Raw genomic sequence first — 16,637 nt, 5'->3', positions numbered from 1 at the left:
TTAAATGTCCAATTAAGAAAAAAAATACTTAGCACTGTCTCTGCAAAGGTTAATTAAATACAGAGCTCACATAGCTATACCAGTGGTTTGAGCTTGTGTTTGATTTGCTGCCTAAGAGTATTAAAAGATATGACTTTATTTAGAATTTTATTTATATTACTTTAGTCTTATGATTTTTTAAGCCCCGCCCCCGCTCCTGCCCACCACATTTAAAAAATTTTCTGCGGGGGGTGTCCCTCTTTTGAATTTTGAAATGTTGGGAGGTATGTATATATGAGCCAGAACAAAGGATAAGGGTAATACATTTACTCAGGCTACAGAGCATTTAACCGAGGGGTCTATTTATGATAGTGCGGACAGATATGATGCGATGTAATGTATCATGTCCGCCGCACATCGATAAATGCCGACAGCATATGCTGTCGGCATTTATCATTGCACCAGCAGTTCTTGTGAACTGCTGGTGCAATGCTGCCCCCTGCAGATTTGCGGCCAATCAGCCGCTAGCAGGGGGTGTCAATCAACCCGATCGTATTCGATCGGGTTGATTTCTGTCCACCGCCTCAGAGCAGGCAGACAGGTTATGGAGCAGTGGTCTTTATTGACCCCTAAGTCTGTATCTATACTTTCTCACAAAAGGAAATGGAGTAATATGAGTGTAGGCCACATCTGATTGTTGGGTGTCATGATTGATGGGTAGGTTGCATAACACGACTATACTATTGATGTTACAGTAGCAGTAAAGCTTTAGCATAGAAGAAAAGTTAAAAGAGACTTCGCTTGGTGTGATATTATATGTTATAAGTTTAACACAAGCAATCAATAATCAAGGTCCTTACTACCTATATCAGGTACCTAGTTCTAATTTTGAGAACTTGAAAGAAATAAACTATAGGTGCTTATGAAATGATAGAGTTAACCCTCCATTTCACTGGCACATTGGAAGCAGAGCAGAGCAAAAATGTTCCTTTTTTGTAAGACATAGAGGAGATACAATATTTTGGGCCCCAATAATTCACCAGCCATTACAGTGGCTGGTTATTGCAACCGCAAGCTTGCGGTAGCAGTTAGTGCTCTGAAAATGAACTAGAGATTAGGGGCGCGATCCGATAAAGATCGTAGTTTGCGGCGCAAGTGAGGGAACCCCCTGTCGCCCGCAGTTTCAGCTCGCAACTCGAGCTATCCTATATACGGCGTCGTCAGAGGCTAAAGTGCCGTAAGTCTGACAAACCAGCGATGTCCAGAAATCTGCGTAAGCACAAATTTCTGGAGTCGCCAGTGACTTACGGCACTTTAGAAACTGCCAGCGCCTACAAAACCTGACTAAAGTTATTAAATCTCCTCCTAAACATAGCCCGACACGTCTAACCCTCTATCTGCTATCCCCCCTCACTATCCTAAAAAAAATATGTATTAACCCCTAAACCGCCGCTCTCGGACCCCGCCGCCAGGTATATTAATTCTATAACCCCCTAATGTAAGCCATCTACCTTACCTACCCCCAAAAGTGAGCCCCTACCCCGCCGCCATCTACCTTACCTACCCCCTAATGTGAGCCCTTTACACCACCACCATCTATTTTAAAAATATTAACCCCTAATTTAATCCCCCTACACCGCCGCCAGCTATATTAACTATATTAACCCTAATTATATTCTAAGCCCCCTAATAAAATAATAAAGCCCCCCAAAATAAAAAAATTTCCCTACCCTATTCTAAATTTAAAAAGTTCACAGTTCTTTTACCTTACCAGCCCTTAAAAGGGCCTTTTGCGTGGCATGCCCCAAAGAAAAACAGCTCTTTTGCCTGTAAAAGAAAAACACAATACCACCCCCCAACATTACAACCCACCACCCACATACCCCTATTCTAAACCCACCCAAACCCCCCTTAAAAAAACCTAACACTACCCCCCTGAAGATCTCCCTACCTTGTCTTCACCCAGCTGGGCCGAACTCTTCATCCGATCCGGGCGATGTCCAATCAAGCGGCAGTGAAGTCTTCTTCCATCCAGGCGATGTCTTCAATCAAGCGGCAGTGAAGTCTTCTTCCATCCGGCGATGTCTTCAATCAAGCGGCAGTGAAGTCTTCTTCCATCCGGCGATGTCTTCTTCCATCCGGCGATGTCTTCAAGCAAAGCGGCATCTTCAATCTTCTTTCTTTGCTCCTCCGCCGCGGAGCATCCATCTGGCACGAAGACCAATCAGCCAATCAGATTGAACTTTAATCTGATTGGCTGATTCAATCAGCCAATCAGATTTTTCTACCTTAATTCCGATTGGCTGATTGAATCCTATCAGCCAATCGGAATTCGACAGACGCCATCTTGGATGACGTCATTTAAAGGTACCTCATTCCTCGTTTAGTCTTCGTGCCGGATGGATGCTCTGCGGCGGAGGAGCGAAGAAAGAAGATTGAAAATGCCGCTTTGCTTGAAGACATCGCCGGATGGAAGAAGACATCGCCGGATGGAAGAAGACTTTACTGCCGCTTGATTGAAGACATCGCCGGATGGAAGAAGACTTCATTGCCGCTTGATTGAAGACATCGTCCGGATGGAAGAAGACTTCACTGCCGCTTGATTGGACATCGCCCGGATCGGATGAAGAGTTCGGCCCGGCTGGGTGAAGACAAGGTAGGGAAATATTCAGGGGGGTAGTGTTAGGTTTTTTTAAGGGGGGTTTGGGTGGGTTTAGAATAGGGGTATGTGGGTGGTGGGATGTAATGTTGGGGGGTGGTATTGTGTTTTTCTTTTACAGGCAAAAGAGCTGTTTTCTTTGGGGCATGCCCAGCAAAAGGCCCTTTTAAGGGCTGGTAAGGTAAAAGAACTGTGAACTTTTTAAATTTAGAATAGGGTAGGGAATTTTTTTTATTTTGGGGGGCTTTATTATTTTATTAGGGGGCTTAGAATGGGTGTAATTAGCTTAAAAATCTTGTAATATTTTTTTTATTTTTTGTAATTTAGTGTTTGTTTTTGTAATTTAGTTTAGATTATTTTATTGTATTTTAGTTTAGATATTTGTAGTTTATTTAATTTATTGATAGTGTAGGTGTATTTGTAACTTAGGTTAGGATTTATTTTACAGGTAAATTGGTAATTATTTTAACTAGGTAGCTATTAAATAGTTATTAACTATTTAATAGCTATTGTACCTAGTTAAAATAAATACCAAGTTACCTGTAAAATAAATATAAACCCTAAAATAGCTACAATGTAATTATTAATGACATTGTAGCTATCAGGATTTATTTTATAGGTAAGTATTTAGATTTAAATAGGAATATTTTAATTAATAATATTAATATTAATTAGATTTATTTTAATAAGAATTTAGTTAGGGATGTTAGAGTTAGATAGGGTTATTATACTTAATATATATATAATATAATAACGATATTAACTATATTAACCCTAATATAATTAGGGTTAATATAGTTAATATATATAATATAATAACTATATTAACTATATTAACCCTAATATAATTAGGGTTAATATAGTTAATATAGCTGGCGGCGGTGTAGGGGGATTAAATTAGGGGTTAATATTTTTAAAATAGATGGCGGCGGTGTAAGGGGCTTACTTTAGGGTGGTAGGTAAGGTAGATGGCGGCAGGGTAGGTGCTCACTTTAGGGGGTAGGTAAGATAGATGGCGGCGGGGTAGGGGCTCATTTTAGGTGGTAGGTAAGGTAGATGGCGGCGGGGTAGGTGCTCACTTTAGGGGGTAGGTAAGGTAGATGGCGGCGGTGTAAGGGACTCACATTAGGGGGTATGTAATGTAGCTTGCGACCGTGTAGGGGGATCACATTAGGGGGTTATACTTTTAATGTAGGTGGCGGCGGGGTCCATGTGCGGGGTTAAATACTTTATTAGGGATTGCGGCGGGGGATTGGGGGGGGGCAGTTGACAGGTAGATAAACATTGCGCATGCATTAGGTGTTAGGTTTTATATAGCAGGTAGTTTAGGGAGTTACGGGGCTCCAATAGACAGCGTAAGGCTTACTACGGCTGCATTTTGTGGCGAGTAAGATTTCTCCATTTTCGCCACGTAAGTCCTTACGCTGTATATTGGATACCAAACTGCGCTGGTTTGGTATACCTGCCTATGGCCCAAAAAACTATGGGCGAAGGCAGAAATATACGAGCGTAACTTCTAGGTTACGCCGTATATGTGATACCAAACCAGCGCAAATTTCGGCGTTGCCGGCTTTTGCGGGCGACGCTGCATATCGGATTGGGCCCTAGATCTCTTGTTCATTTTCTAAAATTGAGGGCAATATAGTTTTTTTAATTTTTTAAAAACAGCTTTTTTTAATATAAAAAAACTGCACTAGGCAATTTTGGGGCTATAAAGTTGGTGGGAGTGGGGTGTTAGAAGTGCCTTTACATTGCGGTCTAAGGGAACTGTGTTTTCCCATAGACCGCAATGTAAATATATATTATATGATTATATACATATATAGGTATATTTATGTGTTAATACGTGTTTTTTATACATATTAACACATAAATATATATGTATATAGTCAAAAAATGGTGCCCATCGCTGTGCTACTTAACCCCTTTGCTGCATGAGGTTCTGAAATACAATAATTTTCAAAGTGTTTCAGTATATCCTGCAATACAGGCCATCTGTATTACAGCAACTTTTCAAAACACTGTACAATTATCAAAAAACATACTTTTGTGCTGCTGCTTTCCTTAATGTATCACGGCTGTCACTGTAAGGAGTAATGTGGTACAGCAAAGAAAGCAGTAGCAAGAGAGTGCACTGCTATATAAAGACAAAGCGCAGGTGGTTTGCTTGTGGTTAAATGTACCACCCACCACCTATCAAACTTTGGAAACAAATAATTTCAGGAGAGGAGCCAGGGGAATTTAAAGATCAAGAATAAAAAGCATATATAAGTATAATTATACAGTATTATTGTATTTTTTTTTTAAAGTGTATATATATTTTATAATACAAGATTTATAATCCTACTGGGTATCTTCTGTTCCTTCGCCTCCCTTAATTTCCTCTTTTGGCTGGTCTGTGACATAAAGAGCAGTCCCACCCACTCTCTATGTAGGCTTCCTAAGGGCTTTAGAATGCTGGACTTCAAGAGTGTCATATGACGCGCACACTGATTGGATGTTTATTGGAATTGTCATTAAAAAAAAATAGTTCATCCCAGTGAGTCGGCATAACATTGTAATACTATAAGCAAGTATTTAGCCCTTTTCATGGATAAAAAGGCCAAATGACTCAGACACAAGCTAACTTCAGGACTTTAGATATGGTACTGCGCTAACTCGCTCTCCTCACAGACTTCTATGAAGTACTCTAAAGAAAGCTTTTGCATTTTATCGCTTGAGCGCTAACTGAAACTGCTCTAGATCAACTGTGCTTAAGCCGAATGTGTGTTAAGATACTACAAATTCTTTTTTTTTTACCACCAAAAACACATTTCTTCTCAAACATCTAATTATAGTGCCATAAAACAACCATGTGGTAAAGGTAACCATGTGGTAATGTCCAGTCACCTTGTCAATTCAGCAGGACCTGGTCACACACCGAGTATGGTTCTTGAACCTGGTGCTATCTGAGTGCGACCAGCATCTTGTATCAAACTAATGGTCAACCCTTCTTACTTAGTATGAATGAGAAGTTTAAATAAGGTGTATTCATTAGGTGCTTTTAACACCACTTTAAGTTGCCCACAATATTCCCATTGTTTGAGTAGTCCCGGATTTCTCTTGAGCAGTTGTTTATAGACCGACACTTTAGGCATGCGAGCATTGTGCTTCAACTTTTCCTTTAACCATTTTCAAATCATTGCGGACAACCAATACTATTTTAAACTCGTCACTCTCTCCCATTATGCTTGTGTCACTTCCAGCCTCATTTAACCCCTTAAGGACACGGCCATTTTTCAATTTCTTTCCCTGAAGGACCAGGGCTATTTTTAAATTTCTGCGGTGTTTGTGTTTAGCTGTAATTTTCCTCTTACTCATTTACTGTACCCACACATATTATATACCGTTTTTCTCGCCATTAAATGGACTTTCTAAAGATACCATTATTTTCATCATATCTTATAAATTACTATAAAAAAAATTATAAAATATTAGGAAAAAATGGAAAAAAACACACTTTTTCTAACTTTGACCCCCACAATCTGTTACACATCTACAACCACCAAAAAACACCCATGCTAAATAGTTTCTAAATTTTGTCCTGAGTTTAGAAATACCCAATGTTTACATGTTCTTTGCTTTTTTTGTAAACTATAGGGCCATAAATACAAGTAGCACTTTGCTATTTCCAAACCATTTTTTTTCAAAATTAGCGCTAGTTACATTGGGACACTGATATCTGTCAGGAATCCCTGATTAACTCTTGACAAGTATATATTTTTTTTTAGAAGACATCCCAAAGTATTGATCTAGGTCCATTTTGGTATATTTCATGCCACCATTTCACCACCAAATGCAATCAAATAAAAAAAATTGTTCACTTTTTCCCAAATATTTTCACAAACTTTAGGTTTCTCACTGAAATTATTTACAAACAACTTGTGCAATTATGGCATAAATGGTTGTAAATGCTTCTCTGGGATCCCCTTTGTTCAAAAATAGCAGAAATATAGGACTTTGGCGTTGCTTTTTGGTAATTAGAAGGCCGCTAAATGCCACTGCGCATCACACGTGTATTATGCCCAGCAGTGAAGGGGTTAATTAGGGAGCATGTAGGGAGCTTCTAGGGTTAATTTTAGCTTTAGTGTAGTGTAGTAGACAACCCCAAGTATTGATCTAGGCCCATCTTGGTATATTTCATGCTACCATTTCACCGCTAAATGCGATCAAATTAAAAAAAACGTAAAATTTTTCACAATTTTAGGTTTCTCACTGAAATTATTTACAAACAACTTTTGCAAGTATGGCATAAATGATTGTAAATGCTTCTCTGGGATCCCCTTTGTTCAGAAATAGCAGACATATATGGCTTTGGCGTTGCTTTTTGGTAATTATAAGGCCGCTAAATGCCGCTGCGCACCACACGTGTATTATGCCCAGCAGTGCAGGGGTTAATTAGGTCATTTGTAGGGAGCTTGCAGGGTTAATTTTAGCTTTAGCGTAGAGATCAGCCTCCCACCTGACACATCACACCCCAGGATCCCTCCCAAATAGCTCTCTTCCCTCCCCCATCCCACAATTGTCCCCGCCATCTTAAGTACTGGCAGAAAGTCTGCCAGTACTAAAATAAAAGGTATATTTAAAATTTAAAAAAAAATTGTAAAGCATATTTACATATGCAGCTGTGTAGGATCCCCCCTTAGCCCCCAACCTCCCTGATCCCCCCCCAAACAGCTCTCTAACCCTCCACCTCTACCTTACTGGGAGCCATCTTGGGTACTGGCAGCTGTCTGCCAGTACCCTGTTTGCAAATACAAATGTTTTTTTTTTGTTTTTTTTAAAAAAAAATTCCATTTTTTCTGTAGTGTAGCTTCCCCCCCCACAGACAAATCCCCCACCCGCTCCCAGATCCCTTATATTTATTTTTGTTGGGGATTGTATCCCCCCTTACTGCCAGTTTTATATAATTAATTTGCTGTAGTGTAGCGGTTCCCACCCGCTCCCTCCCCGTGCACGCGCCCACCCACCGGCCCCCGTGCACGCGCGCGCTCCCATGCGCGCGCCCAACAACCCCGCCCCCGATCCCGCCCCCCTCTCTCTTCAATTTGTCACCGATGGCCGCCCACCCGCCTCCACGGTCAGCTCCCACCCACCAACGATTGCGGCCATCGATGCCGGTGCAGAGAGGGCCACAGAGTGGCTCTCTCTGCATCGGATGGGGGAAAAAGGTTATTGCAGGATGCCTCGATATCGAGGCATCACTGCAATAACCGTAAAGCGGCTGGAAGCGATCAGGATCGCTTCCAGCCGCTTTAATCCCCAAAGTCGTACAGGGTACGTCGCTGGTCTTTAAAGACCAGGTTGTGTGCGACGTACCCTGTACGACTCGTGTCGTTAAGGGGTTAAAGCCAAAGTTGTAATGATTCTGGAGAGGAAATAACGACCCCTAAGATACCAGCCAAGTAAAAGTCCACATGTAATACCTGCTGTCACTGAAATTGTCCCAGGTTTAGAAAAATAGTCCACTGCAGGTCAAGGATTATGCGTCTAGCTATGGTGTTCTTGGTGTAGTATAATTATCCAATCAGTATAAGACATAATTTGGCTCAGCGGTGAACATAGGAATTTCAAGTATTTCTAATAAAAAAAATTAAAACATATTAAATTGATTAAAAAACATAATTTATGTAAGAACTTACCTGATAAATTAATTTCTTTCATATTGGCAAGAGTCCATGAGCTAGTGACGTATGGGACATACAATCCTACCAGGAGGGGCAAAGTTTCCCAAACCTCAAAATGCCTATAAATACACCCCTCACCACACCCACAATTTAGTTTAACGAATAGCCAAGCAGTGAGGTGATAAAGAAAGGAGTAGAAAGCATCAACAAAAGAAATTTGGAAATAATTGTGCTTTATACAAAAAATCATAACAACCATAAAAAGGGTGGGCCTCATGGACTCTTGCCAATATGAAATAAATGAATTTATCAGGTAAGTTCTTACATAAATTATGTTTTCTTTCCTGTAATTGGCAAGAGTCCATGAGCTAGTGACGTATGGGATAGCAATACCCAAGATGTGGAACTCAACGCAAGAGTCACTAGAGAGGGAGGGATAAAAATAAAAACAGCCATTTTCCACTGAAAAAATTAATCCACAACCCAAAAAAATAAGTTTATTCTCATAAATGAAAGAAAAAAACTTAAATCAAAAGCAGAAGAATCAAACTGAAACAGCTGCCTGAAGAACTTTTCTACCAAAAACTGCTTCTGAAGTAGCAAATACATCAAAACGGTAGAATTTAGTAAATGTATGCAAAGAGGACCAAGTTGCCGCTTTGCAAATCTGATCAACTGAAGCTTCATTCTTAAAGGCCCACAAAGTGGAGACTGATCTAGTAGAATGAGCTATAATTCTCTGAGGCGGGGCCTGACCCGACTCCAAATAAACTTGATGAATCAAAAGTTTTAACCAAGAAGCCAAGGAAATAGCAGAAGCCTTCTGACCTTTCCTAGGACCAGAACAAATAGACTGTAAGTCTTCCTGAAATCTTTAGTAACTTCCACATAATATTTCAAATCTCTTACCACATTCAAAGAATGTAAGGATCTTTCCAAAGAATTCTTAGGATTAGGACACAAGGAAGGCACAACAATTTATCTACTAATGTTGTTAGAATTCACAACCTTAGGTAAAAATTGAAAAGAAGTCCGCAAAACTGCCTTATCCTGATGAAAAATCAGAAAAGAAGACTCACAAGAAAGAGCAGATAGCTCAGAGACTCTTCTAGCAGAAGAGATAGCCAAAAGGAACAACACTTTCCAAGAAAGTAGTTTAATGTCCAAAGAATGCATAGGCTCAAATGGAGGAGCCTGTAAAGCCTTCAAAACCAAATTAAGACTCCAAGGAGGAGAAATTGATTTAATGACAGGCTTAATACGAACTAAAGCCTGTACAAAACAGTGAATATCAGGAAGTATAGCAATCTTTCTGTGAAATAAAACATAAAGAGCAGAGATTTGTCCCTTCAAGGAACTTGCAGACAAAACCTTATCCAAACCATCCTGAAGAAACTGTAAAATTCTAGGAATTCTAAAAGAATGCCAAGAGAATTTATGAGAAGAACACCATGAAATGTAAGTCTTCCAAACTCTATAATAAATCTTTCTAGAGACAGATTTACGAGCTTGTAACATAGTATTAATCACTGAGTCAGAGAAACCTCTATGACTTAGTACTAAGCATTCAATTTCCATACCTTCAAATTTAATGATTTGAGATCCTGATGGAAAAACGGACCTTGAGACAGTAGGTCCGGCCTTAACGAAAGTGGCCAAGGTTGGCAACTGGACATCCGAACCAGATCTGCATACCAAAACCTGTGTGGCCATGCTGGAGCCACCAGCAACACAAACAATTGTTCCATGATGATTTTGGAGATCACTCTTGGAAGAAGAACTAGAGGCGGGAAAATGTAAGCAGGATGATAACAGCAAGGAAGTGTCAGCGCATCCACTGCTTCCGCCTGAACATCCCTGGACCTGGACAGGTATCTGGGAAGTTTCTTGTTTAGATGAGAGGCCATGAGATCTATCTCTGGAAGACCCCACATCTGAACAATCTGAGAAAACACATCTGGATGAAGAGACCACTCCCCTGGATGTAAAGTCTGACGGCTGAGATAATCTGCTTCCCAATTGTCTACACCTGGGATATGCACCGCAGAGATTAGACAGGAGCTGGATTCCGCCCAAGCAAGTATCAGAGATACTTCTTTCATAGCTTGGGGACTGTGAGTCCCACCCTGATGATTGACATATGCTACTGTTGTAATATTGTCTGTCTGAAAACAAATGAACGATTCTCTCTTTAACAGAGGCCAAAACTGAAGAGCTCTGAGAATTGCACAGAGTTCTAAAATATTTATTGGTAATCTCGCCTCTTGAAATTTCCAAACCCCTTGTGCTGTCAGTGATCCCCAAACTGCTCCCCAACCTGAAAGACTCGCATCTGTTGTGATCACAGTCCAGGTTGGCTGAACAAAAGAAGCCCCTTGAACTAAACAATGGTGATCTATCCACCACGTCAGAGAGTGTCGAACATTGGGATTTAAGGATATTGTGATATCTTTCTATAATCACTGCACCATTGGTTCAGCATACAAAGCTGTAGAGGTCTCATGTGAAAACGAGCAAAAGGGATTGCGTCCGATGCTGCAGTCATGAGACCTAAAACTTCCATGCACATAGCCACTGAAGGGAATGACTGAGACTGAAGGTGCCGGCAGGCTGCAACCAATTTTAAACGTCTCTTGTCTGTTAGAGACAGAGTCATGGACACTGAATCTATCTGGAAGCCTAAAAAGGTGACCCTTGTCTGAGGAATTAGGAAACTTTTTGGTAGATTAATCCTCCAACCATGTTTCCGAAGAAACAACACTAGTTGATTTGTGTTAGATTCTGCAGAACGTAAAGACTGAGCTAGTACCAAAATATCATCCAAATAAGGAAACAACGCAATACCCTATTCTCTGATTACAGAGAGTAGGGTACCTAGAACCTTTGAAAAGATTCTTGGAGCTGTTGCTAGGCCAAATGGAAGAGCAACAAATTGGTAATGCTTGTCTAGAAAAGAGAATCTCAGGAACTGATAATGCTCTGGATGAATCGGAATATGAAGGTATGCATCCTGCAAGTCTATTGTGGACATATAATGTCCTCACTGAACAAAAGGCAGAATAGTCCTTATAGTCACCATCTTGAAAGTTGGTACTCTTACATAACGATTCAAAATTTTCAGATCCAGAACTGGTCTGAATAAATTTTCCTTATTTGGGACAATGAATAGATTTGAATAAAACCCCAAACCTTGTTCCTGAAAAGGAACTGGCATGATTAACCCTGAAGACTCCAGGTCTGAAACACACTTCAGGAAAGCCTGAGCTTTTACTGGATTTGCTGGGATATGTGAGAGAAAAAATCTTCTCACAGGAGGTCTTACTCTGAATCCTATTCGATACCCTTGAGAGACAATGCTCTGAATCCATTGATTTTGGACAGAATTTATCCAAAAATCCTTGAAAAACCTTAATCTGCCCCCTACCAGCTGAGCTGGAATGAGGGCCGCACCTTCATGCGGACTTAGGGGCTGACTTTGGTTTCTTAAATGGTTTGGATTTATTCCAATTTGAGGAAGGCTTCCAATTGGAAACAGATTCCATGGGGGAAGGATTGGGTTTTTGTTCCATATTTTAACGAAAGGAACAAAAACGGTTAGAAGCCTTAGATTTACCCTTAGGTTTTTTATCCTGAGGCAGAAAAACTCCCTTTCCACCAGTAATAGTTGAAATAATAGAATCCAACTGAGAACCAAATAAATTATTACCTTGGAAAGAAAGAGATAGTAATCTAGATTTAGATGTCATATTAGCATTCCAAGATTTAAGCCACAAAGCTCTTCTAGCTAAAATAGCTAAAGACATGGATCTAACATCAATTTTGATAATATAAAAAATGGCATCACAAATAAAATGATTAGCATATTGCATTAAGCGAATAATGCTAGATATGTCAGAATCCAATTCTTGTTGCGCTAAATTCTCCAACCAGAAAGTTGATGCAGCCGCAACATCAGCCAAAGAAATTGCAGGTCTGAGAAGATGACCTGAAAATAAATATCTAAGCTTCCTATCTAAAGGATCCTTAAAGGAAGTACTATCTTCCATAGGAATAGTGGTACGTTTAGCAAGAGTAGAAATAGCCCCATCAACTTTGGGGATTGTTAAATCTACCTCATAGACTTGCTTAACACAGGTTTGCCACAAACATTCAATTAGTAAAAAATGTAATATCAGCAAAGCGCAATAAAGTGAAGTGCAATAAAACGAGGTACGCCAAGAATGACTCCATAAAGTCTAGCATTTGGCGCACCTGCGGGCCTAATACCGTCCGCAATTTGTAAGAAAGTAGTCAATTGAAAAAAAGACTAAACCCCAGGTAAGAAAAACATTTCTTAAAAATGTTTATTTTCCCCAAATATGAAACTGACAGTCTGCAGAAGGAAATACATGAACCTGACTCATGGCAAATATAAGTACAATACATATATTTAGAACTTTATATAAATGCATAAAGTGCCAAACCATAGCTGAGGTGCCTTAAGTAATAAAAAACATACTTACCAAAAGACACCCATCCACATATAGCAGATAGCCAAACCAGTACTGAAACAGTTATCAGTAGAAGTTATGGTAAATTGAGAGTATATCGTCGATCTGAAAAGGGAGGTAGGAGATGAATCTCTACGACCGATAACAGAGAACCTATGAAATAGTCCCCCGTTAGGGAAATCATCGTATTCATAAGTGATACTCCCTTCACGTCCCTCTGACATTCGCTGTACTCTGAGAGGAATCAGGCTTCAACAATGCTGAGAAGCGCATATCAACGTAGAAATCTTAGCACAAACTTACTTCACCACCTCCATAGGAGGCAAAGTTTGTAAAACTGAATTGTGGGTGTGGTGACGGGTGTATTTATAGGCATTTTGAGGTTTGGGAAACTTTGCCCCTCCTGGTAGGATTGTATATCCCATACGCCACTAGCTCATGGACTCTTGCCAATTACATGAAAGAAATGATATTGCATATTTTAAGGTATTTGACTAGGAAGGGCTTAAAAGTATATATATATATATATATATATATATATATTTGTGTGTATGTGTGTATATATATATATATATATATATCTGTATAGGTGTACCTCGTTTTATTGCACTTCACTTTATTGCGCTTTGCTGATATTACATTTTTTACTAATTGAAGGTTTGTGGCAAACCTGTGTTGAGCAAGTCTATGAGGTAGATTTAACAAAGGTCCAGCGCTGTAGCGAATTATATCTGCTCAACCTCGCTTAATGCCAACAGCATACGCTGTCAGCATTTAACATTGCACAAGCATTTCCGGTAAAATGCTTACGCAATGCTACCCCCTGCTCACTTGAGGCCAATCGACCACTAGCACGGGCCGCCAATCATCTGATTGCTTCTTAACTTCAGTTTCTGACCAGAAATGATGGGGCATTGATGCAGCATGCGCTGCTTAATTAATCGACCCCTATCAGTGCCATTTTTCCAATATATATATAACAGCAGAGGGTTTGGCGCACATCCACTTGCAAATAAACAACAAATTTTTAAATGCTGCAAACAATTACCTGCAAAAAACACCTATGCTTCTATATTAAAATTGGGTTCTTAGTCACACAATATGGCCATATTCTGCTTAGCCAGTCACCAACTTACAACTGGTGTCTTAATGCTGACTGGTCCTAACACTACAGTACTTTGCCTTTATGGGCTGAATCATTCCTGCTTTTTCTCTTCATAATAGAATGAGACTCTACCCAACGCTACCCAACGAAAAAAGTGAAGTTAACGTTTGAGTGGGAGCGGTAAATAACGCTCCACTTGTAACTACAGTATAGTACAAACATAACTTTTATATGCAATGGAAAAATTTGTGTGACTCACTTTATTGCAATATTTGCTTTATTGCAGTGGTCTGGAACCGAACCCTTAATATCTCTAAGGTATGCCTGTTACATGTATGTATGTGTACATATAAATATTATGCTATGAATACGGCTTTGCCGAAACACGTAAGCCTTACCAGCCAGAGGTACCCTATCTCTAGTTTGTACTGACATCCTGCATGTCCTAATCTTTTACTTGCCAATAAAGGTTAAGTTTTATTTTCAAACGCTCTCGCCTTCTTCTTTGTGGATTTGCATAAAAATATTTACACATATGAACACATAAATACACATGTATATACATATATACACATTTATACATACACACATACAAATATTTTGACATATACTGTACATAATTGGAGCCCTTCCCAGTCAAACACCTTGCCATATATATCTCTTTTTAACCAATTTAAAACATTCTTATCAATATAAATGTTATATTTTTTATAAAGAAATTGTGTATATTAGTGTAATACTTTATTTTAATATGTTTTACATGTGTTTTGTGAAACTTTATTTTAACTCTTACACTTTACTTCAGGTCTCAGGTCACGCTAATTCTTCTAGCGGTATTAGGGCTTTTGCTCAAGCACAAACTATAACTTTCAACCTAATATCAGAGCTATATATCGTGATTGCAATATGCATTGAAAGTAATGGGTGCGCTAGAGCTATGTCAGTCACGCTAAACCTTCTCTAGTAAATCTGATTTATTATGGACTTGTAATATTAAGTTGCATGCTAATTTTAGCAAGATCCAGAGATACTGTTTATCACGTCCCGCACTAGCATTAACGCACTACTTGCAATCTGGTCCTAGGTGTGTTCCTCAAAATATCAAAGTTTCGAGTAAGACTCCAGCGTTCCCTCCTACCTTGTCTGATATCTGCATGAGTTTTTGAAAAAAAGGATACCAGCACAACACTATTTAGGAGTCCCACAGTGAGAAACTGCCAAACTCAACAAAAATAGTAGAAAAAGGAAGAAAGTGGTCTCCAGTTCATGCAAACAATCCTTTTATTCAGTTCAAGAAAAAATAAAAAATAATCAGTATATACACAATCAATTTTGATTATGAAATTCTAAAGGAAAACATTTAATAGAAAACTGCCCAGTTGATTTCCCTATGCATTCTCTTTTGTTCTAGTGTATCTAGATGGAAGATCCAAAAGGTTTCATGCTGATTAAGTAATAGCTCCCTATTACCTTCCCTTCTGGGGATTTTAATCTGTTCTATTATCTTATATCTTAGTTGGTTGATTTGGTGCCCTGAACTTAAAAAATGGCAAGCAACTGGGGCAGTGACAACCTTACATCTAATATTGCTTTTGTGCTCACTAATGCAATCTCGAATACGTCTAGTGGTCTCACCCACATGCACGCTCACATGGGCATTTGATCAGGTATACCACGTACCGAGTATCGCAAGTGAAGTGATCACAATAGAAATATTTATGTCCAGTGTGGGGATGCAGAAAGTATGGACTTTTAATGATAGTACTGCAATTCACACAGCCCAGACATGGAAAACAACTCAAATTATTCCTTGTAATAAAAGATTGTTCTATAGATTTACTTGGACCAATGTCTGCTTTTATCAAAACATCTTGTAAGGGGGCGGATCCGAACACCGACCAAGATGGCTGCTTTTAACTTTAGCTGAATCCGGGAGCTGATAGATCCGTTGCCTATAGCTTCACAAACTTAAAATCCAAGCCTGGAATTACAACTGTCCTGTAGATTAATATCTGAAAAACGGATTTCTGTGCTTTTTAACTTTGAATTCCAGCCAAGCAGACCGGAATAGATGAGGAACGCAGCGGAGGCCTAGCAACAGACCTGGCTCCTCATTTACCCTCCCTGAGTCCTGATGTGTCAGGAATAACAGCCGTGTGTGCTGTCTAGATCTATTGATACGTAGCTGCTGAAATGCTATGGCAATAACTGTCTTTTTCACCCATGGACATATGTATTTATAGGTAACGGTGCTATTGTGGAGTGGGATACGCACTAACTCTACTGTCACCCAGATATTTCGCTACTACCTACAATATCCTGTGGTGTATACCAGAGATCAATTGCTCCAGCATGAAGCCGGCTATATGTCTTGTAGAGGAGCTGTGTAGCCTCTTTGATGCTTTTCAGGCTGAATGTATAGAACAGTTACGAATGGCCTTTATTAAACCTGAGGTCGACAAGGCTGATCTACAAACAGCCCACTCTCCGATGAATGAAGGTAGATGCAGCGCTTTGGGGCCCCAGCATCAGCTGCCTGCATTCTATAATGGCCCGCAAAAACAAGGAGATGGGGACATGTGTTTGTCTGGGCGGACCGTTACTCCTGATTATGCTGCCAGTACAAGTAAAGAGAAGGTCGATAGGGCTAACCAGAGAGTCGCTGACCACATGGCGCTAAATTACATCTCGCCTCTGACAGGGGAAATGGATTCCAACACTACATGCCGCTCAGCTCA

At 39.7% G+C, this 16,637-nt stretch overlaps 1 pseudogene; it reads right to left on the bottom strand.

Annotated features, from left to right (window-relative positions):
• Nucleotides 1–5,407: 5,407 nt before the first annotated feature.
• On the bottom strand, nucleotides 5,408–16,253 carry LOC128646989 (peptidyl-tRNA hydrolase 2, mitochondrial-like; annotated as a pseudogene).
• Nucleotides 16,254–16,637: the final 384 nt, after the last annotated feature.

This window comes from Bombina bombina, chromosome 2 (assembly GCF_027579735.1).
Source record: "Bombina bombina isolate aBomBom1 chromosome 2, aBomBom1.pri, whole genome shotgun sequence".
NCBI classification, from domain to species: domain Eukaryota; kingdom Metazoa; phylum Chordata; class Amphibia; order Anura; family Bombinatoridae; genus Bombina; species Bombina bombina.
The sequence above is the reverse complement of the archived record's forward strand: the minus strand, read 5'-3'. Positions and strand labels throughout refer to the sequence as shown.